Source organism: Triturus cristatus, chromosome 2_2, assembly GCF_964204655.1.
Source record: "Triturus cristatus chromosome 2_2, aTriCri1.1, whole genome shotgun sequence".
Lineage (NCBI taxonomy): Eukaryota > Metazoa > Chordata > Amphibia > Caudata > Salamandridae > Triturus > Triturus cristatus.
The window spans coordinates 675,886,639-675,910,602 of NC_140582.1; positions in this window are offsets into that span (position 1 = coordinate 675,886,639).

The window sequence follows — 23,964 nt, forward strand, 5'->3', positions numbered from 1 at the left end:
TGGGGTATGCTTGGACACCGGGATCATGAAGACCGCAAAGCACTCTATGCGGACAATGCTTTAATAGCTGCCCGAAGCAAGCCATTTCCCGCCTTGTGCATATGTTTATTATATGCAAGGTTGACTCAGACCTGAAGCTCAACCGGGATAAATTAGTGGTGCTCCCGATAAATTGGTCATCAGATACATTGGAGTCGGAGGTGGTTAGCCCTCTTTGGGAGGCCTTTACCTTTAAATACTGGGGGATACAAGTTACTATGGACCCAGTGCGTACCTGGGAACTCAATATAGACCCGATGACTTGCCAGCTACGATCTCACCTTGATTCATGGGGCAAACTCCTGCATTTGATATTGACCTGTGGTGCCCTTTTTTTAAATGATTGATTAACTCCAACAGTTTTACCTTCTTCCCAGCTATCCATTCACCCTACCTCGGGGATTATTTACCACACTCCAAGCCTCCATCAACCACTACAGACGGGGGAGGAGGTTCCCTAGAGTAGCATTTAATAAAAGTGTGCAAACTACATTCAACAGCGGGCTGGAGCTAGCGGACATCCATTGATATCATCAGGTGTCACAGCTACCTATAAATGACTAGCTGTACGTGGACAGGTCAGACTCAGATGTCAAGTTGGAGATGAATTAGTCATGTGTGCCAATGCTTATCAAGCACTTATACAGATATATGGTGTCCCAAGACCTGTCCGACGTTACCCACAACACGATAGCATGTTGCCATAAAGCATTATGGCCCATATATATGAAATTCCAGAATTGCAATTCCTAAATAACGAATCTGTGGGAATCACAAATAGGAATGTATGTAACCTGCGATTTTCTAATAGCGAATCCTAAGGATTAGCATTCGCTATTAGGAAACTGTTAATTATGAAATCGCAAAATTGTGGTTTCCTTAAAGGAAATCGCAATTTTGTAAATAGTGCTTTCTGGTGCAGAATGATGATGTCAGACTAGGATGCCTATATAGGGTGTGTCCACAACCCGGGGGTCTAGGCTGAATGTAAGGAGAGCTTCTGCGTCACCACTGTCACTGAACACCATGCCAGGAGAACATCAGAGCTACAGAAGATGGGAGCAAGGACTCAGGGTCTAGAAAAAGGAAAATTACATTTACTGAGAAGTAGCTCCTGACTGAGGAATGTGTGGCCCATTATGACCAACTGTTTGGAAAGGCCTCCTTCTCTGTGCCAAAGAGCCATAAGACCTGGATCTGGACCAGCATCCTGGAGAAGGTGAACTCCCTAGGAGTCACCCAGTGGTCATTCCTGAAATCCACAAAACGTGTTACGATCTGAGGTCTCGTATGAAGGAGAACATGGCCAGCAGGATGGCAGAGGGACATGGAACCAGTGGAGGACACCCCCCTCTGACTCCCATTGAGAAAATGATAGAAGGGAATCAGGAACCAGAGAATGTGGTGGGAGTAGCTGACATCGACACCTCCAAATCAGCAGGCACCGTACTGGGTAAGTCATCTACACTTTACTTACCTAACAAAACATAAAGTTAGCAAATCCATATGGCATACATCACAGCATGTGTAACTCCATTTAGATGCTTGGCCCACCCTGAAAATGCATCATGGGAGTTGTAGTACACATCATTAGCTTGCTCAACTGTGTGCTGATGACTACACCAAACATATCTCTACAACATTAACATGTCACACACACATGAAACAGAGTTATAATAATCTTGTAGCCAAACCTTAACCATTTATTGTAACTAATTATTTGCATGCATTTACACAGATCACAGTCCGGACTTGGCAGGAAGCATTGCAGCCAAAGGACCTACTGACACTGATGTGGTTATTCAGGACACAACACCACCAAACCATCATCCCATCATTCCAACTGCAACTGGAAGGATAGAAACCATCTCAGAGCTGCCAGTGTTTGTGGACAGTGATGAGGGTCAATCACAAAGCAGGGACCCCACATTATCAGAGGCCAGGGCACACAGACAGTGCTGAGGGCAAAGATAATCAGTCCATACTAAGAACCTGTTATATTACATGTTGGATAGTGCTCCAGTGTATGGTGACATGGAGAGGTCCAACATCTCGGTACAGCGCCTGCAGATAAAACAAATACAGACAGTTAGTGGGCAGCTGCATGTATGTCTAAGTCACTGCAGAACTTGGAGAAAATGAAGGACCAGTGGCTAGCTGCAATGGAGAGGGAGCACCGTGTGCAGAAACAGATGCGCAGACAGTACCTGACAAGGTTTGATTCCTTCACCTGTTCCATCAACAGCCTGGCAGTAGCCACAACATTGCTAGTAAGGGTGACTGTGAACATTCAGACTGGCATGGGGCACTGCTGTCAGGACATTGCACATGGACTCATGCAAGTGACCACAGCCCAAGAGAACATCCAGCCACACAACCTTACAGTCCCCAACATCCTGCCCCACCTGAGAGTGAAGAGGGCTCTAGCTTCAGTGCCATATCTGTTCAGGAGTCATGCAGATCCAGACTTTCAAACTGGCACACTTTTGGGACCGACATGTCACCAGTCCCACAGCCTAATGTTGCTGACAAAGCACCCAACCCCAGAGGCAGAAAGAAGTGAAGCACTGTATACTCAGAGGAATGAGTCACCTTTGTTTTGTTTAGCATTAGTTACTTTTATTGTTCATATTCTTCACAAGGATACAATTAATCCTTGCATGTTACAATGTTATTGCTACCTGAATGTGTCTCAGGTTGTGTCTCAGTTTGGCAGCAAGCAACAGCATCATGTGTGATGTCTCATCGTTTAATAATCTAGTTTCTCAGAAATAGTTGCTGGTGATCTCTGTGCGTCGTGTATGTCCCTCTGCTGCACATGTGCCCACCTGCTGCACCTGCAGTGGTGGTAACTCATCATCAGAGTCAGTATCTGGCTCTATGGGGATGTCGTGCAGACATTTCCTCATTGCAATATTGTGAAGTATGTCACAAGTGGTGATGATTTTGCAGCATGTACCTGGTCTGTACAATAGTGCCCCACCGGTTTTGTGGAGGCAATGGAAGGGGGACTTCAGTATCCCAAAGGTCTGCTCAATGATTGGGCGCGCTGTCCTGTGTGCCCAGTTAAATTGCCTCTCACGGTGTTAGTTGCCAGGGATATAAAACATATGCATGGTCATTTTTAGAGCATGAAAAGTAAACTCATTAGGTCACACACACCGTGCTGGCCACTGTATTAATTGAGTCTGCGATTCTCTTACAAAGTAGGAAACCATCATCAAATTCACCTTGTGCCAGTCATTTGTGTAATGCACTGTGGTGGAACATGAATGAGTTGTGGGTACTGTCTGGGAATGTGGCCACAAGGTCTGTTAGGAAACAGGAGGCATCACATACTACCTGCACATTGAGTGAGTGTGAGCTGCTCCTGTTCCCGTATATGTATTCAGGTGCTGCAGGGGGGGCATATGCCAATATGTATGCCATCTACCCAGCTAATGACACTGGGGAAGTGAGCTACACTGTAGAACATGACATTGGTTTGCTGCAACGATTGGGGGGATTGGGGAACGAGATACATTGATTGACCTTGCTCACCATGATGTCAAGGAACCAGTGAATGAAAGTGGAAAAGGCACTTTGTGACACGCCCCCTACCACTGCTATGACCCCCTGGTAACTGCCCAACGCTAAGAGGTGTAGGCAACACAAAACCTGCACATATGGTGGCATTGCATTGCTTCTGAGTGTTGGGGCCTGTAGATGAGGTCGTAACTCAGCTATTAAATCAAGCATTATCTGGCTACTCAATCTGTACCTATCAATAATCTCCTCCTCTGTCTGTTCAAACAGAGTGAACTTCACCTTAAATATCCTCTACTGTCTCCTCCTCCTTTCTCTGCCTCACTGCTGAAATCCTTATCCTCTTTGCCAAAACATACAGGGCCGCTATTTTGAAAGAAACCGATGCATATTGGGTGACTTTTTATAATTTGCACCTGGTTACCACCTGATCCAATTCAGTAGTAATTGCATTTCATAAGTCCCTACTTGCACTTTCCTATTTTGCGAATTTCAAAATGTGATTTCTACTGGGTAGTAATTGCATTTTGCAATGCCACATTTGCCTTTCATTCATATCAAAAGGCAGTTTTCATTTCCTAACTGCCAGAAATAGCAATTCGGACAATTAAGAAATGCAAAATTGGTTCGTACATATGGCCCCAAAAGACATTATATGGTCACTCAGCAAATGCCTTTTTGGCATGGGGCCTGCCTGCTGGAGGTTCCACAGCTAGGCGCATTTAAGGGGTGGGATACCATTGGGATCTCCATGATAGGAGATATCTGGGAGACGTTGCATATTAAATCCTATGGCCAAATGCAGAAAAAATATATACTCTTCACAAAATGCAGTTTTTCTGATACCTCCAGGTCCGGCACACTCTGGAAAAGTTAAATGCACCGAAGGCCATCTCCTCTTTCTATCAGGCGCTAATAGTTATTATGCTTAGGCAGAGGTGGGGGAGGGCGAGGGCGAGGATTGGGTGGAGGTGCAAATGGCTGCAAAAGAGCTGCTGATCCCAGCGAGGCTACACCTCATTCAGTTCAATTTTTTTCATAGAGAATACTTTACACTCACGCGTCTCTATCAATAGGTGGAGGACTCCCATATCAGTCTGCACCAGATGCAGGGATGCTGAGGGTAAATTTCTGCACATGGTTGGGGAGTGCCTAAAAATATTCAGATACTAGACAATGATACATGCACGACTGGCCAAAGTGGTAGGCCTACCTATTGAGGCTACCCCCCGAATGGATCTTTTTAGGAAAATGTTGGGCGGGAAGGGAACTGGGTGGGGAAGAAATTAATTGCAATTGTACTGATGATTGCAAAATGCAAGATAGCATGGCTTTAGAGATCATTGGTGTTCCGACCATTGGCGACTGGACTTGGCCTATGTACTTCTGCCAGGGGCGGAAAAAATAGGGTGTACCTCTGATGAGGATGCCCAGAGGAACCATAGAAAATGTGGTCCCCATTGTAGAACACGATGGGATAGCTGTTGATTGGGTATGCAGACATGTGGGGTGGGAATGGGTGCACAAGAAAAACAGACATCCTATGTACATTGGGAGTTGGTTGGGGCAGAGAGGTTGTCCCGGGTGGTCAGCTGCACTGTTGTTTTTTCACATGATGTTGTACATGCACTGTTCTGTGAGGGGAAATCCAAAAAAGTGAGTTCTTAAAAATGAATAGGAAGCAAGAAGGGAAATGTATACTGAGCAAGAAAGAAAGACATGGGAGGCGTAATATAACCAAAGACAGCGACAGTGGATAAGAAATTAAGATAGCGTCAGTAATGAAAGGGAAAAGGGTGAATTGAGACAGGATATAACACATGGCTCAACAAGGTGAGAGAAGGAGACAGATGAGAAGTGACCAATGAGAAGAAATATGCTATGAACAGGGAAGTGAAAAAGGTTGAAATAGGGAGATGAGAAGCATATAAGAAAGATAATGAAAATTATGAGGAACCGTTAGTTTGGTTGCAATAAGAGGCACGCAGATACATATTTCCTCTAGAAACCCTCTTATGAAGTGTCATTTTCAGTATCTGTTAAAACGTTTCCTTCCATTCGCCAGTCTGCCACTAATTAATGCTCTTACTCATAGCCTGCATGACCCATTTGCGATCTGAACCTATAAATGCAGGTCCAATGCATAGCAAACAATAGCTAATCAAAAAATAGTGTGGCATTCTGGTGACATATGGTTACAGAACTATGCATTTATTTCTGAGCCCTTAGATGTCTTGAGTATAATAATATTTATTTTTAGGATGGAATGTCTCACCCACAGAGGTGGCATGCTTCATCATTGGCAACTGGGCACCTAGCCTGCCACTTACCTGTGGCCTCCAGTTCCTGCTTGTTCCAGTCTGATCCCGTGACACCGCAGCTGGCCAGGTATTCCCGCTCTGGTTTTCATACACACCATTTTTCCTAACAAAAGAAGCTCTACCCACCCCAGAACCTAATTAATGCAGGACACTCCGTCAATCATTTGTGTTTTTTTGCTTTGTCTTCCTTGGTGCACTGGGTATGCCCAAGCGTGGGTCCCAGGCTCAATATGCCACTGGATTCAAGCTAGCCTGGCTGATAAGGGGTGATACCCTGACACCGGTCCCAGGATGCTTGTTTCCGTTCCAGGGAGGACCTGGCCTGGCAGTGCGTGCTCGACTGTCTCCATGGGGAGCAGGGTCAAGACTGATTTGCATATGGCTGGGTCAAAACTGGGGTGGTGTGGTGAACAAAATGATATAAGGCATGGTGCAACAAGGTGAGAGAAGGAGATAGATGAGAAGTGACCAATGAGAAGAAATATGGTATGAAAAGAGACGTGAGAAAGGTTGAGATAGAGTGATGAGAAGCATACAAGAAAGATAATGAAAATATGAAGAACCGTTAGTTTTGTTGCAATAGGAGGCACGCAGATAGATATGGGTAAGAGAATGAGTCTGGGAATTGAGTTGAGAGAGATGATAGATAACGGGAGGTGAGGGAAGGAATTAGAGGTGATTGAAATGAGAGGTGGACATGAGAGGAACAAGGGAGATTGAGGTGTCAGTGATAATGTTGGAGATTGAATTAGGCACCTAGGTCGTGCTCCATGGCATATTGTCAACATTCTATACATTGCAATTGCATATATATAGTGGTTCATGCTTCTAATGAGGTGCTGAAATGCATTTGTTGGATGGGTAGCATACCCCCTGTACATTTTAGACCTTTAATGTTTGCTCAGAGGGATGAATATTTGATTCTCTTCCCTTGTCAGACACAAAATGCAACTACATGCACCATCTAACCCAGTTATGTGGAGATGCATTTAGTTAGCCTCCCTTGGAATAATTTGGGAATTCTAGATATATTGCCTTTAACATATTATGGTTGTCTTGGACGTCATGGTACCCATACGTGGTATACTGGTAGCCCCAGAAAAAGGTGGTAATATTTGACATATTAATGGCATCGTTGTCATTTTCCGTGCATTCTAGTCATTTTTCGCATACGGTTTTCATCCTCATTTTCTGATGGGCATCTTGCCATAAGATGGGATCCTTGTGTTTTGCTGCTACCCTGTAATATATGATGGACATCCATTGAATGTGATTTTGATGCATGGGCATGTGAGACAGATTCTTCCATGTTGGTCAGTACTACAGATTCTTCCGTATTGTGCAGTACTCCATGATGGGTCTAGATTAAAACAACCAAGTTGTTGGTAGGGATCAAATTTAGGAGATTTCATGGATACTTGGAGGCAACAAGAAAGATATTTTGAAAAAGGTGCAAGGATTCTTTTATGGGAACGGAATTTTTACCCAAAATCAAAAGCTGCTGTTTGGGAATAAAATGTGTGTTTTTTAGGAAATGTCAAGCTCATGCTTGTGGATAATATTATTTCCTTTCTACCATAGATTTAAAGTTGATGTTTGACCAATAGTTCATTGAAGGTTGGGCACACATACTACTGATGGACTGCCCATGGTAACAGTGGATCACCTGCTCTGTATATAATGTCATGCATCCTTTGAGAACATTCAAAATATATATTGAAAAGAATTGTTATGACATTATCAACACTATAGCTGTTGGATGTCTAAGCCTTTACTGCTGGTGTAACCTTACTAACATGTCTAGTGTATGAACTAGTAAAAACACTCCATCCTTAGATATGTATTTGGGTCTGAGTCTGTGAGAACTGTCTAACACGAGGGATAGCTCTGCTGTCTACTGACTGAGATTTTCAGATTGGACAAATTCATTTTCCCACCCTGGCTCTACAATTAGATTCTCAGTCGTATTACATGATTGTAAATCTATCTGGATGGGGCAAGATGGTAAAATGAAAGGTGTTAAATACACCTTGGAAATGATAGGCTAGGAGACGGGTGCACTTCATTGTAGTGCTTGCTCAATTACTATCATTCGGGATAGGGTTTCAAAGTTGAGGAATTTTAACTTGCTGGCAATTCCTTTGCCCTCGTCTCTCAGTTCAGGCTTCTAATAAACATGGGATGGTTTCATGATAAATCCCTCCAAGCAGATCGCCATCATTGAAGCAGTGTTGGATATGTATTTATATATGACCTTTCTTCCACAAGAGGCATTCAACATGCCTGTTATCACCCTTTTACTACAGCTTGGTAGATTTGCAAGGCTGTCACTAATGCTTTTATGCATACAAGTTTCCGCCTCAGCACACCCCAAAATGAACAAACTGAAAATTCATCTTCCAACCAAATGGAATTAGAAGCCCGTCTTTATTGGATTGTCGCTCCTGTTTCTAGAGATTCTAGATGAGATTCTTTGGTTGTATTGGGAGACCAAAATGTCAACATTGTGATGTTCACCCAGGTGCCTAATGATCCTAGGGGCCCCCTTAAGGCCAAACCACTTCTGATTTTCAGACCTAATACATATGCCAGTGGTGGGTACACATTCTCCATTCCAGACAGTGTCAACCTGGATCCTGGCCCTTGTATCATAGCTTTGCTGCCTGGTATCTTAGTGACTCGGCTATGACCATCAGGAGTTTTCTGATGACAAGCTAAGTGTCCTTCAGGTTGGCTGCATGGTGGGTCTTTCAGGCTGTTAGGTAACAATCTAGAGGATCTAAACGACGAATATGTCACTGAGAGTTTGCTATTATGACTTGACTAAATACAACAACCCTCTCTTCATCTGCATGGAATTTTATTTGTATTTTGTCTACTAGCTGCCTATGTTCAGGGAGCAAAAAAATGTATCACGCTTTTTTTGCAGTCAAGTCACTTAGGAATTCAGGAAACTTGAATTTGTGAATGTGTTATATGTTGTGATATGATACAATTCATGATATGCTATAATATGATATGATGATAGGCTATGGTATGCTGTGTTATGTTATTTTACGTTACGTTACAAACCTATATTTTTATATATATTTGTCATGATGGTTAACCTTTTAAAAAACAACATTTGATACTAATTTTATTGGTCTGTGATTTCAATCAATAATTGGATTTGTAATGATTTTGATTGACCGGATCCAAAATAAATACTGTTGACTGACTCATTTCATGTTGTTATTTTCTCTATAAACCCTCCTATGAAGTGTCATGTTCAGTATCTGTTAAAAAGTTTCCTTCCATTCGCCAGTCTTGCCTTATTGGGACCTCTAATTAATGCTCTTACTCATAGATTGCATAACCCATTTGCGATCTCAACCTATAAATGCAGTTCCAATGCTTAGCAAACAATAGCTAATCAAACAAGCATTTGCAATGTAATAGGTCTCGTATTTACACGAGTTTGAGCTATTGATATTGAAAATAACAATGCCTTTTGTTTCTGTTTTCGTTTTTAAAACATAAATAAAAGGCATTGTCATTTACAATGCCAATAGCTTAAACTCGTGTAAATGCAAGACCTATTGCATTGCAAATTCTTGTCTTTGTATTTTGGTGGGAAAACAATGCAATTTGTTTTGATAACGTTGTGCAAATGAAAACGTATTTACCACGAAGTTTCCTCACTTGGTAAAATGTAATGTTCCATATTTGTATCATGGATTATATTTGATGGAGAAAGTGTATTGTTTTAGGGCAGGGCGATGTTGCTGTCCAGGAGGGCAGGATTCCACTCTGCCTTCTTCCTGTAAGACCTTACAGCTCTGTGCATCTCTCCTCACAGTATGAGCTTCCAGTGACACGTTGAACTGGAGGGTGGGACACTGATGTATACTTACTTTACACCTCGCCTGTATCGCCACACTCTCTGTAGGCTGCATGTGGTGCACGAGCCAGGGCGGGAACGAGCAGTGCCACACGGAAGGGCGGGTCCCCAGCAGGGGTGTGACTGACTTCTCCCCTGTCTCTAAGACTCACAGTTCTGTTCGTCCCTCTTCAGAGCACGAGCTCCCAGTAACACGTACGGAGCTCCCATTTCGGAGAGAGAGGAGAGTAAAAAGCTGAAGAAAATCTTAATTTCTAATATAGTTAATAGCAGATAAAGGTTTTATAAGATGCTATGCTCCCAAACAGGGACTTGTACCCTGTACCCTCAGATTAAAAGTCTGATGCTCTACCGACTGAGCTATCAAGGCTTCAAGCAACTTTTGTCACGGTACTACATAAGCATTTTTCACGTGTCAGGACCATTTAATCTGCATGATGTAGATTTCATTAAAAATTGGACCACTTCAATTTGATCCAATTGATACCTGATCACAGTAAATCACAGTACATTGTGTATCGGCTCAGAGAAAAATGTCCAGGTGATTTCTGACCCAGATGGCTTTAAACAGGTGTGATATAAATGTGCAACCTTTCTGCGCCGTGACGGGTTAACACAACTAACACAGCCCTTCTATGGCAAACATAACTGTGCAGTCACCTGTTTTCTGAAAAGTGGGGCAAGAATCCAAACTGCCGTACACACTCTCATAGACATGACAGGCTCTACAGGCAGTGGTGCAACGAGACGTTCGCACAAACATCACAGACTCTACAGGCAATGGTACGAACTGCCGTGCACACTCTCAGAGACATCACAGGCTCCACAGGCTGTGGTGCAAACAGACGTTCACAAACTCACACTTACAGGCAACACTCTGGCGCTAGAATGGCAGCCATGATGTCCCAACAGTTAAAGTGAGACAACAGAACCCTGTGGCTACAGTGGGCATCAAAGAGAGACAGTCGCGAAGAGTGCGCAGGAGTGCGAGACACTGGCACAGGGCGAGACGTGCAAGTAAAGAAATGAGGGTGTTACAGATGTAAAGTCTGATGTGTCTACATGGCCCAGCTGCAAAGTTTGATGTGTCTTGAGTCGGACTTCCTAATAAAGAATTGCATTGTTCTCATGCGGGACAGGAATACTAGATTTATTGCACATTCCAGCTTGCCATTCACAAATGGTTTCTACAGAATTTACTGGCAGGGTGCATAGCGAAAACTTCTCAGCTATGCAGACACTGGTTACTGATCTGCAGTCAGTGAGGTGCTGGTTACCTGTGAAGAGAGACCTCTTATCTGTACTGCTGAGGGTTCAGTGAGAGGCCTATGAGATGTGAACAGAAATCACTCAACCGTGCAGCCATCAGTGATGTCCATTCAGTGAGAGACATGATGTTGATTTCTGAGCACTAAAGTGATGCGTTGAGCACAAACTTTAAAAAGGCATTGCCCATCAAGCTTCAGACTGAGGGAGGCTTACAGAAGGAAAAGCTAGAACTGAATTCGTCCATTCAAGCACTGCGTTAAAATGGATATGTAATCTTGTAATAAAAAAAAATGGAAACAGCAGTATTATTATTTACAAAAAGAGAATATGCTAACTAAATAAGGTGGAAAGGTGCATAGCTAGCTATGCCTCTTCTCCCCTTTCATGCCCTCCGTTTTGCCACTCACCTATCTCCTCTCACCGTCTGTCGCCTCTCTCCTGTATCCCGTTGCTTTCCTGTATCCTCGGACTGGGCGCCCTCTCGTAACCAGGAAGAGTATGGAGCATTCTGAGCATGTGTACAGTCAGCGACAGCACAACTGAGGGTTAAAGACATAGAAGATGTCAAAACAACAGGTGAAAAGGAGGGCAGACTATTCAGAAGTCAGTTTAACGTTGAAATATCCTGCCTTCATTCAGTGATGTAAAACAGCCAATTGGCAGGGAGTCAGTATAGTGGAATCGCAGCACTTTCTGGTTTTTGATATAGGTGATATTAAAGAAATTTGTCGGCAAGAAACTTTGGTGCGGGAGAAGGAGCGGAGACTAGCGAAACTGGAGATGGAGCGCGAAAACGAAGAGGGGCACAAGTTCAAAAATGTGAAGGGCAAAGGGGAGTACTTTGCAGATTGTTAAAAAAAAAAGACACGCCTGCGAGTGGTGCGCGCGCGCGCTCCACTGCGAGCCATATGTTTTTAATTATCGCGCCCGTGTCTGGGCACGATAATTGAAAACATATGGGTTTTGGTGCACGTAACAGACACCAATAGGCCATGGGCGGAGCAATGCGCCCGCCTTTGGCCTATTGCGTGCTCTGTTACAAAAAAAACGCACGCAAAGCCCAGTAGCGGAACCCAACAGGAAAAGCACACGCACGAGCGTGTGCGATTCCAGGGTCCGTTTTCTAACCCCAGGCAAAAGGGCTCTCGCCTGCGCGAGCACTGCTGCGCAGTCCAACGCAGGGCGCGAGCCCTAAAAATAGTGTGGCATTCTGGTGACACATGGTTACAGAACCATGCATTTATTTCTGAGCCCCTAAATGTCTTGGGTCTAATAATATTTATTTTTAGGATGTAATGTCTCTCATCCACAGAGGTGGCATGCTTCATTCTTGGCACCTGGGCACCTAGCCTGCCACTTACCTGTGGCCTCCAGTTCCTGCTTGTTCCAGCCTGATCCATTGACACCGCAGCTGCCCAGGTTTTCCCGCCCTGGTTTTCATTCACACCACTTTTCCTGACAACAGAAGCTCCACCCACCCCAGAACCTAATTATTGCCGGACACAGCTCGACACTGGGGTGGCGAGGTGAGCAACAAAATGATGGATTAAATCCAGATCTGTGACTGGGGAAGAATGTTTTATTTGTTCCGCATTCCGTCAATCATTTGTATTTTTTTTGCTTTGTCTTCCTAAGTGCACAGGGTATGCACAAGCATGGGTCCCGGGCTCAATATGCCACTATATTCAAGCTAGCCTGGCTGATAAGAGGTGATACACCGAAACCAGTCCAAGGGTGCTTGTTTCTGGTCCAGAGAGGACCTGGCCTGCCAATTCAGGCTCAACTGTCCCCATGGGGAGCAGGGTCAAGACTGATTTGCATGTGGCTGGGTCAAAGCTGGGGTGGTGTGGTGAGCAAAACAACAATGGATTAATACGAGATCTGTGACTGGGGTAGAATCTTTGATTTGTTCAACATTCCATCCATCATTTGTGTGTTTTTTGCTGGCGCACCAACGGTACCGAAGGTAAGCCCACCTGCACCTGTCTGCACCAGGACCGTGTCTTTTGCCATGATCCCCCCTGACCTTCCCACCCCCAGCATATACAACATTGCTGAGCTCTACACCCTTGACTCCTGACGCAGCAACAAACACTGCCAATGTGCCGACCCACTCTCCATGGTAGGACCTTTCACCTGCACCCACGGCCCCTTTACCTGCTATGGCACACACACCATCCCACTGACCAGTCCGACCCCAAACTCACATGACACCATCAGAATGAAAGCACCAGCTTGCATGCACCCTTCTCAACACACATTCTCCATGCAAACATACCACTGAGATTTTGGACCTCATCTTCATCCTCACACCCAACTTTCTCTTCCTCACCAAGACCTTCCACACCCGACATTGCCACTCAAATCCCCGAAGAATACAAGATCACCCATAGCGACCGAATCGACAAGTCTGGTGGCAGGATCAACATCATATGCAAGGAATCCATCCAATGCACCACCACAAATGATTATATCACTCCAGCCATAGAACAGCTCAACCTCCAACTCCAAACAGAGAACAAAACCACCATCAGGGGCACCCTTGCCTACCGCCCTCCAGGACTTCTTTCAGACTTTTGCAACTTCATTGCCCCCCTTGCCATAGACTCCAACTGCTCCACTTTCCTTAGCGACCTCAACTTCCATCTTGATGAGCACAATAACATCAACACAACCAACCTCCTTGACAGCTTGAACAGCATCCTACTCACCCAACTTGTCCACGACCCCACACACACCACAGGCCATGCGCTAGACCCCATTTTCACCTCCAGCGAACACATAAATATATACAGCTCACGGGCCTCTACCCAATGCCCCCCACCGCAGCTGGAGCAAAGTCTCAGAGGCTACATGGCTCAATGCCCTCAACACCTCCCGCACCATTTCCTTCAACAACCTAGACCAGAACATCAGAAACTTCAACAATTGTATCACCAACTGTGCCGACAGCATCACTCCCATCATCAACAATACCCAAATAAATAAATACTCAGATTTGTAGAGTGTGGCTTATCACCCATGAGGGTATCCAGGCGCTGTCCATCGGTATGGGGAGATTAACTGATTTGCCCAGAATCACAGGGTGTTGAGCCATTGCCGAGACTGGAACCTGGATCCCCAGCTCTGAAGTTGGCAGCTCAGGTCATTATGTCACAGCCCACACAAAGAAGGTCCACCAAGCAGGCCAGCGTGTACACTGAAGATACCAGAACCACTAAACGGCACTGAAAACAACTGGAGAGGAGATGGTGCACCAGCAAGTACATAATCAACTACACCACCTTCAAGCCAGCCCTTAACCTGTACTAAAGACAGGTGAAAGAATAAAAAAAGAAGGCCCTAGCCTCGCACAGCGAATCAAGATCCAATAACAGCAAAGCACTCTTGAACATTGTCAAAGAATTCTCCAACCCCTCAGCTGCAACAACAACATTACCTCCTCACATTAAGTCTCCGACAACTTTGCAAACTTCTTCCATGACAAAATTGCCAACATCTACGCAAACTTCAAATCCCAGTCCAAGGCCACCAATGTCATCAAGCAATACGATCACCACTCTGCCACCACAGACATCCGACTAATCGAACGGAGCCAACTCGCCCCACAGAACACCGGCTCCGTCATGAACTTGGTCCACTCAGGCGCCTCAACCGACCCATGCCCTCACCACATCTTCAACCTAGATGAAGCCAGAATCAGCCACATACTCACCACCTTGTTAAACATCTCATTTGTCATAGTCACCTTCCCCAAGGACTGGAAACATGTAGAAGTCAATGCTCTACTAAAGAAACCATCGACAGACCCCAACTAACTCAACAACTACCTTCTGATCTCTTTGCTCTCTTTCCTGGCCAAATTATTAGGAAATGGCATCAACCAACAACTCTCCTCACATCTGGAATGGAACCTCCTACTTGACTCTTCCTAATCCATATTCCACAGCAGCCCTTTCACCGAGACAGCCCTCATCGCGGCTACCAATGACATCCAAGCCCTACTCGACTCAGGAGAGACTGCAGCTCTGAACCTCCTAGACACCTCGGTAGCCTTTGATACACTCTCCCACCACACCCAACATAGGCATCCAAGAAGCAGCTCTCAGAAGAATCACCTCTTTCCTCACTGAAAGAACTCAAAAAGTCTGCCTTCCACCTTCACCACCAAACCCAACAAATTATCTGTGGAGTACCCCAAGGATCCTTGCTCAGCCCCACCCTCTTTAACACTTATATGACACCTCTAGACAGCATCACCAAAACCCACGGATTCAACATCACATCCTACGCTGACAACACACAACTCATCCTCTCCGAAAACACCATCAACACCAAGGCCAACTTCCACAACTTCATGACTGACTTTGCCAACTGTATGAATAACAACTGTCTGATGCTCAACACTGACAACCCAGAGATATTGATTTTTGGAAACAAAAGCTCCCCATAAGACGCATCGTGTTGGCCCTCAGAACTGGAACCTACTACTACCCCCTCTGACCGCGCTAGGACCCTAGGCATCATTCTGGACATTAAGCTAACCATGAGGACTCAGGTCAACTCTGTCACCTTCTCCTGCTTCTTCCTCCTCAACATGCTTCAAAAGATATTCAAATGGCTACCCCAAAGCTCAAAACGCACCCAAGCCCTCATCTCCAGCCGACTGGACTATGACAATGCTCTCTACGTAGGTATCACAGTTCACCTCCTCCAATAACAACAGAGCATGCAGAACGCAAATGCCAGAATCGTCCTGAATCTCACTAGGTAAACCCACATCATCCCCTACCTCAGTGAAATCCAGTGGCTTCCTGTACAGAAAAGATACCAGTTCAAGGTCTTGACCCATGTGTACAAGGCACTACACAACTATGGACCCGCCTACTTGACCCACCGCCTAAACTTCCATCAGCCCACCAGGCACCTCGGTTCCATTTCCCTTAACCCTCACCTAACATAGCAGATGCGGAGGCCGCTCCTTCTCCTACATTGCAGTGAAGACATTGAATGAGCTACCCTTTCATTTACAGACCTCCCCATCTGTTCCATAGTTCTGAATATCCCTGAAGTCCTGGCTATTCAACTACTCAACTGTACCCTGTCAGTGCCTGGATGCCCTTACCTGTGCCAAGAAGTGCTCTACAAATCTGCTGATTGACTGACTGATTGATTGATTGAATGAGTTGGGTGGGGTGTACAAAACCGACCACCCTCCTACCAGAGCCCTTAATGGATTTCTCAGGATTCCCAGATGTTTTTTTTTGTTATATTAATTATCTGTGCTAACATTATATAATTTAATAATCTTCTTTTACCACAATAAGGTTACAAATGTAAAATTGGACTTAATAGGAAATTATTATACAATAAGTCCTAGTGAATTCTAGTTTTGATTGACGTGTTTCTTGCCCCATCGGTTCTAACACATTTAATGTTCAGAAACAAATGCATGGTTCTGAAGTTATTTGTCATTGGAACGCCACACAATGTTTTGATTTAGTATGAATTTATGGCGGTAGTGTGGTGGATAGCAATACCTCTCATTCCCCCTCATACTGTAGATAGCAAACAATGCCACTTTAGTTATTTGCACCTTTGCTGTTTGTGTTGATTTTAACACTGTGCTGCGGCACATAGAGGGAAACAGCTGAAAATTCTAGATTATTCTCCACATAGCAAGGGAAGGAGTTGACAATTCTGGGTCTTATTTAGAGTTTGACTGATAGGATACTCTGTCACAAATTTGGTAAATGGCCATCTGCTGTATTACAAGTGTGTTTCAGCCTAATGTACTTGTAAAACGGTGATCAGGATATACATCATGTTTTGACAGAGTATCCTCACCGCCAAGCTCTGAATAAGGCCTTTTCACTTATTCTGAACATTGCACAGTTTTTCTTAAGGGCAAAGGGAGTCCTCCGCATTGTTCCTCTATATTTATAAACTATCATCAAGAAATTTGTGTTCAGTTCTCCCCACCCCCAAGTATGCCTCCTCAGCCTAGGAAAAACTTGAGTTCTTCGTTTTCTTGTGGTCCTTCAAGATTTAAAAGGATAGGGGCCAGATGTATCGGCTCCTAAGTACAGCCTTCATCCATAAGAATTTGTTCACCTATCTTTAGATAGACACAGCTTGAACACTTCTTCCTCAATGCACACTTTATTTTACAGAGTCACAAACTAAAAATATGGTGCAAAGAAATACATAGCAAAATTCTTATGTCGAATGCCTCTGGTTACCATGTCGACAGTCGCTAAATTCAGGTGTTTACCCCTTTTGGTTGAACCCTAGATTTACATTAATAAACAATTCCTTGAGAAATGTGCTCAACTAGTGGAAAACTTCCTCTAATATTAAAATTATCTTATCATTTAAATGTTCTTCCAAAACATGTACTATCATTCTCTGGGTAAACAGCTCATAATCGCAGAATGATTTGGCAGTTCTTTCTCTTAATAGTACAGTAGTTTTTATGTGTGCCCTAGTTTAAATATGGCTCTGCTGTCCTGACAAAGTCAAAAAGCTTTGCAGATGTTGCTGAATGATGCAATGCAGGATTTGTGTAAATTCATAGCCTCAGCACACCGCTATCCTGGTGCCCATTTAACTGCCAATATAGCTGTGGATAGCACTTGAGACATTTAACCAAGCATGAAGAACCAGTAACACTGAAAGTTACTCGTGATGAAAAGAAGGAAGCTGAAGAGGAAGCTACATTTCTTGCAAAGGACGTTTGGAATTCTTTTCGCAGAGGGTGAGAACAATTAGAAGGACTGTCTGCAGGAATGATGGGTGATGCACCATTCTGCTAAAAAGCTAGATAGCCTCACCATTGTCATTATGGTCATTAGAGTGGGGTTTGGCATACCCACAATCAAGAACATTAAATGTGTACGCTGTGATAACTCCTCTGATGGCATCAGTTTTCTTGTTTTCGGAGGAGTCACTGGCACAGCAGTATTGGGCTTGTTGGTGGTATTTAGGGGCATATCAACAACAACCGGCGATAATTATCGCTCAGCGCTCTTAGTGTGAGGATAATTATCACCGGCTAGCGTGAATTTTTATCGCTGAGATAGCGTGCTATTAGCAACGCTTATCTCAATAGCGATAAAAATCTACACGCTAACAGGCTAACGTGAGATTATCGCTGGAAACCCAGTGATAATCACACGTTACCTTGTTGATAGGGACAGGCAAACTTAGCCATGATATCCTCCTTCCATAGGATATCATGGCTAAGTCTGAAAATTAGCAGACGTAAAAAAGCAGCGTTAACCGCGGTTAGCGCTGCTTTTTTTGTCTCTAACAGGGTTAGCGACATTCTTGATAATAGGAGAAATATCGCTTAGCGACATTTCTCCTATTATTTTACTCTGGAACGCCCCCTTTGCATCTCATTAGAGATGCAAGGGGAAGCGTAGAGTAAAAGGGTGCTAACATGCAAATTTGCGTGTTAGCACCCTGTTGTTGATAGGGCGCTAGTTTTATCTCTGCTTTTTTGGCTTTTAAAGCCAAAAAAGCAGAGATAAAGCCCTTGTTGATATGCCCCCTGGTCTGTACAGATTTTACATACCAAAATGAATCATTACTAATTTAAGGATTTCCTGTATGATTGCATGTATTTTTGTCTTCATAAAAAAAACCCACCAAAAGTGACAGGAGGAATCCTTACAAATAGTCTATACCATTTGCAATTGCTCTGTATATCTGTCTAACCCTTCTTTTGCACCTTCTGTCACTCTGGAAGTAGGTCCCCCTCATGCAAATTGTTAGACTTTGTTAGCGAGGTTATAGCTTGGGTTCTGTGGCACAGCAGTCAAGGGCCCCACATCTGGGCATACTCAACCCTATTCCGGAGAATCACAAATGTGTTTTCAGGTTAAAAAAAACAACATCCATTTCACAGGACGAGAGCTATAGATGAACCCCTGAAACAAATATTATTTTGTGTGAACTGCCAGGATCACATCCACTAACTGGCATGGAGGTAATATAATATCCGTGACTATTCAGTCTGTAAGCAGATTTGGAAGTGTTAGAGATGACTGTAAGTAGGATGCAGTATGACTGTACAAGACTCACGAGCAGTGATACCAAAGGAAACGCCTGCAGGAACACTTACTTATAGATTCCCCAAATCTGAAGAGAAATTGACAATTATTTAGCCAGAGTAAAAGTGTTAATGCAGTATTCTGAGGTATTTGTGGAGTCAAAAGGAGTTATGTTACCGGTTTGACTCATAGAGAAGGCACAAGCAACTTCTAATGGGTTTCACTCAAGAGGGTTTCATTAATGTAGATAATAGTTTTGCTTAGCAGAGTCTTTGGGTTGTTTCAGTTTCATTTTCTTGAAGTTTAAACAAAAGAATGTTTTACACCCAAGCAAATGGTGTGAGGTACGGTGCATTTGCCATGATGTCTTTGCCCATCAGGCTGTGAGCAAACAGCATTAGAGACCTGTGTAAGATAACTGTTTAGGCGAAGTTGAGACTGTAATGTATTTTGGAAGATTTGAAGATTGTAGCTTATCACTATGGTACCACAATGCGCAGTTCATTTTCAAAGGATGTTTCCAGAGTTCGTCAAAATATAAATGTGTTTGCCCTTCGCTGACAATACACAGAAAGCCATAACACATAGAGAATAAGAGTAGTCCAGAAAGAGTAGAGCCCACTCCACCATCAGTGATGACTTATGTGAGCATCCAAAATGTAACTGAAACTGTAGTTGAACAGAGTAAAGAAGGAGCTGTCAGTTTTGGAGTTTATAGTGGCTGAATCTTGTGTTTGGAATCGACTAGAAGGTGTATGTAAGTCACAGCGATCCATATATTTCAATTGAAAAGGTCTGAACACACCTCTCCAGTCACTGCTATCCAATGTCCTGTTGCTTTATCCTTGCAGGGTACAAATACATAACACATGGCTATATGTCACACCCTCCAGATTAATTGCACCTTGTGCAAGATCACAGTCCAAGCTGTCATCTTTTTTTTTCAGTTCAAAAGATTTTTATTAGACAAATAAAGGTGTCAATACATAAGAAAACCTAAAACATAGCATCAATATGAGAAGTGGAATAAAACATGACTGTGGAAATAAACATGAAATTAAGAGATAACAAATAATTGAGGCTATATAACAAAGCAGTACTGGAAATAATATGCAGTAAAATGGATTGTAAAAAATGCAAAGGAACAAAAAGGCCAATCAAGGAGGCTTAGAGACCTCCTGCTGAAAGGGAGGCAAATGAGATGAACGCTTAGCACAAATATCAAGGTACAGGGTCACAGGAAGCCAAAGATCATGTTGCTTTTTGGCCAGACTGAGGGGGTAAACAAAGACAGTGTCTAGCCTGTGATTATGACATACATTGTACCACCATGCTCTAAAAGAAATATTAGCGAAATGTTTCCAATTTACGGTAATTTGCTGGAATGCAACAGCTAACAACAAGTCAACAATTTGCATATTAAAATCAATATCTGCCCAACAGGGAGAGAGACTCCCTAAAATAATATTAACAAAGGAGAAGGGGGAGGAGGAGCCTAGCGCGCAACCAAGATGGCCGCGTAGGCTTACGGCTCTCGAGGGCCTCCGCAACCTCCCACGTCTATCCTGACTAAATCCTGGTTAATTTGACGGGCTTTTACTGATGAACTTGCGCTGAGGTGCCACCCGTTTTCCAAATTCAGATCGGACGCCGGGAACCGGAATGGTTGCACTCCGAAGTTTGCGGCCTGCTCTTGCCTTGGTCCCGATCTCGAGTTGGTGAGGTGCCCGGGTACGAAGTGAACAACAGCGGCATGCTGGGCTTGACCTGCCACGTACCCCGCACTTTCACTTTCGTTTTCAAGTTTATTTTCTGATATCGGCTGAGGGACTTTGGTGTTTCAGAGGAGCGCGGATGGCGGAGTGTCTGGCCTGACTTTCGGACTATACACGGGCTTCCTGTCTGCGACTGCTGTGTTCAATCGAATTAGCTACCTGGTCCTTGTTCCTGGTGCTGGTGGGTGCCAACCTTGGTGGCCTCCGGACGATGGTGGCGAGACTAGATGGAGACAAGTCGAAACCCAAGTCAACCCGGAGGGGAGCCTATACTCAGGTCAACAACATGGATCGTTATGCGCAGACAAAGGGATCCCCTAGTGGCTCGCATAAATCGCCTGAGAGGTCCAAAGAGGTATCGGGCCCATCGCCAGAATTGACCTTGCAGGACGTCATGGGCGCCATTGAGGAGATGAAGACTGCTGTGGGTCAGCGGTTTGATACCCTGGCTCATAAATTGGACGCGGTCCTGATCGATGTGAATTTGGTCAGGGCAGACCTGTCCAAAACTAACGAGCGGGTCGACTCCTTGGCTCAAGCTGCGTCGAGCCTAACTGTGGACGTGGCTGCCCTGCAGACGGAGGTCCGTAGGTTGCGGCTAGCCAGTGACCTGATGGACCGTCGACTTGAGGACTCCGAAAGCAGGGCTAGACGGAATAATGTTCGTATCATTGGAGTGCCGGAAAGATCGGAGGACTCTGCTGCTGATCTTTTTGTGGAGGATCTGGTGATCAATCGTCTCGCGCCCAAGGGACTGAGCAAGTTCTTCGCGGTGGAGCGGGCCCACAGGATTCCGGGTGGTGCGCCCAAAGTGGGTGCTCCCCCGCGGCCTATAATCGCCCGACTCTTTAACTTTCGGGACAGGGATGCTATCCTTCAGGCGTCGAGGGTGGCCGGGCCGCTGAAGTTTGAGAACTCTAACATCAGCTTTTACCCGGACTTCACGCAAGCGGTCCAGAAACAACGGCTGGGATTTTTGGACGTCAAACGGCGCCTGAGGGACATGGAGCTGAAATATGCGATGTTATTCCCGGCTAGGCTGCGGGTTGAGTTCCGGGGTCGCTCACACTTCTTCGACCGGCCGGAGGCGGTTGGAGACTGGTTGGATGTCCTGCCTCGGGGACAGGATCGGGACGGTCGGATGGCGGAGAGCGGAGAGGGTTTGGTGCAGCAGGACTAGAACTTGGTTCCTGGTGATGGACTAGACTGGTGACGTTTTGTACCTTGGCTCAACTGGACTCTAGTTTGGCACAATATGCCCTTCAGATGCTTGGAGGTTGTGGGGAGCTTATTGGGACCCTTTCCTCCTTCTGGGGTTCTTTTGGTGGTATATGTTAGGGCGACAGGCACACTGCGAGTTGGGGGGGGCTGTTTGGGCTCAAGCAGGGGTGCAGGGAGGGGGGAGTTGTGGTTTGGGGGTTGTGGGGGAGGGGGGGTGTTGGGGACTATTTGTTTGTTTCGCAAGGCAATGTGAAGTTATCGGCTGACTTGTCCGGGTTGTGCTTTCCGGGATGTGGGTATCATGCACGGGAGTGGGGTGGGGGGTAGGGGATTGAGAATCCTTTCGTGGAATGTGAATGGATTGGGGGACAGGATCAAGCGCGGGGTGGTGTTGCAGTTTTTGAAACGGATTTTGCCCGACATTGTTTTCCTGCAGGAGACACATTTGATTGGGAACTACTTCCATGCCCTAAATAGGAGGGGCTCTCGCCTTGCCGCTCACTCTGGTTTCACTTCTGGGTCGAGGGGAGTGGGCATTTTGGTTAGGGCCTCTCTCCGGCACTGGTGGGGAGATGGGAGGGTAGGACTGTTTCGCTCGTTGCTGTTTATGTGCCTCCGGGGTTACAGACGGCTACATTTGCTGATTTGGGGCGTCTGGTCCTGGGACTCCTTGGGGGGGTTCTGGTGTTGGGGGGTGACTTTAACGCTGTTGTATCCGGGTTGGAGGACCGTCGCCCCCCCAGGGATCTCCCTAGGGCTCAGGCCTGGTTGGGTGGCTTTCTGGACACTTTGGGGCTTGTAGATTGCTGGAGATTGATGCACCCGGGACAGGCGCAATACACCTTTCACTCGGGGTCCATGGGAATCTCTCGAGACTCGATTACATGCTTATGCCGGCGATCCAAGCTGGGATGATTGGGGAGGTGCGTCATTTGGCCCGAGGTATTTCTGACCATTCCCCTATATGGTTGCATCTGAAGGTTGTCCCTGAGGCAGAGGGGAGAGTAGCGCCCATTAACCCCTGGTATTTACGTAACCCTAAGATCCGCGCGGAGATGGTCAAGTCCACCGATCACTACTTCAATGATAATGTGGGGTCGGTGTCGTCGGCTGTCTCCCTATGGGAGGGTTATAAAGTGGTGGTCAGGGGGCAGGCCTTGTCACTTATCTCCCATGCTAAGAGGTGCGGGAGAGCAGAGGTGGTTCGCCTGGAAACTGAAATAGCTGAAATGGAGGAGGACTTGGCGCGGGGTGTTAATGATGAGAAATTGCACGTTCTCAGCCTCAAACAGTCAGATTATAGAGCGTTAGTCACGGATGCCGCTAAAGGGATGAGTAGAGAGCAGCAAGGATGACTGTATGATGTGGGGGATAAGGCCGGAAAGTTGATTGCTTGGTTGGATAAGAAGGAGAGAGCGAGCAGGGTGGTGCCCGTGGTGGAGAGAATGGATGGAGTGCGTGTGACTGACCCTGTGGAGATTGTTGACTGCTTCGCGGATTATTTCCGCGGGGTATACTCTCCGGTTTCTGTGCGTTCGGAGGAGGATTCTCATCTGTTGCTTAGAGACATCGCACTGCCAACCCTATCGGAGGCTGATGCAATATTGATGGAGGCGAAGTTGTCGTCAGATGAGATCGCTTTGGCCACTCGCTCGATCGCGTCTGGTAAGGCTGTGGGTCCTAATGGTCTTCCCATTGAACTATATAAGTTGCGTCCTGATAAGATAGCGCCGTATCTTCGGGACATGTTTTTTGCGGCACGTGCGGCGGGCTTCCTTCCCCCTGACCAACGTCTCACCACCATAGTTGTGATACACAAAGAAGGGAAGCCGCGAGATCGCTGCGCCTCCTATAGGCCCATTTCGCTGTTGAACGCA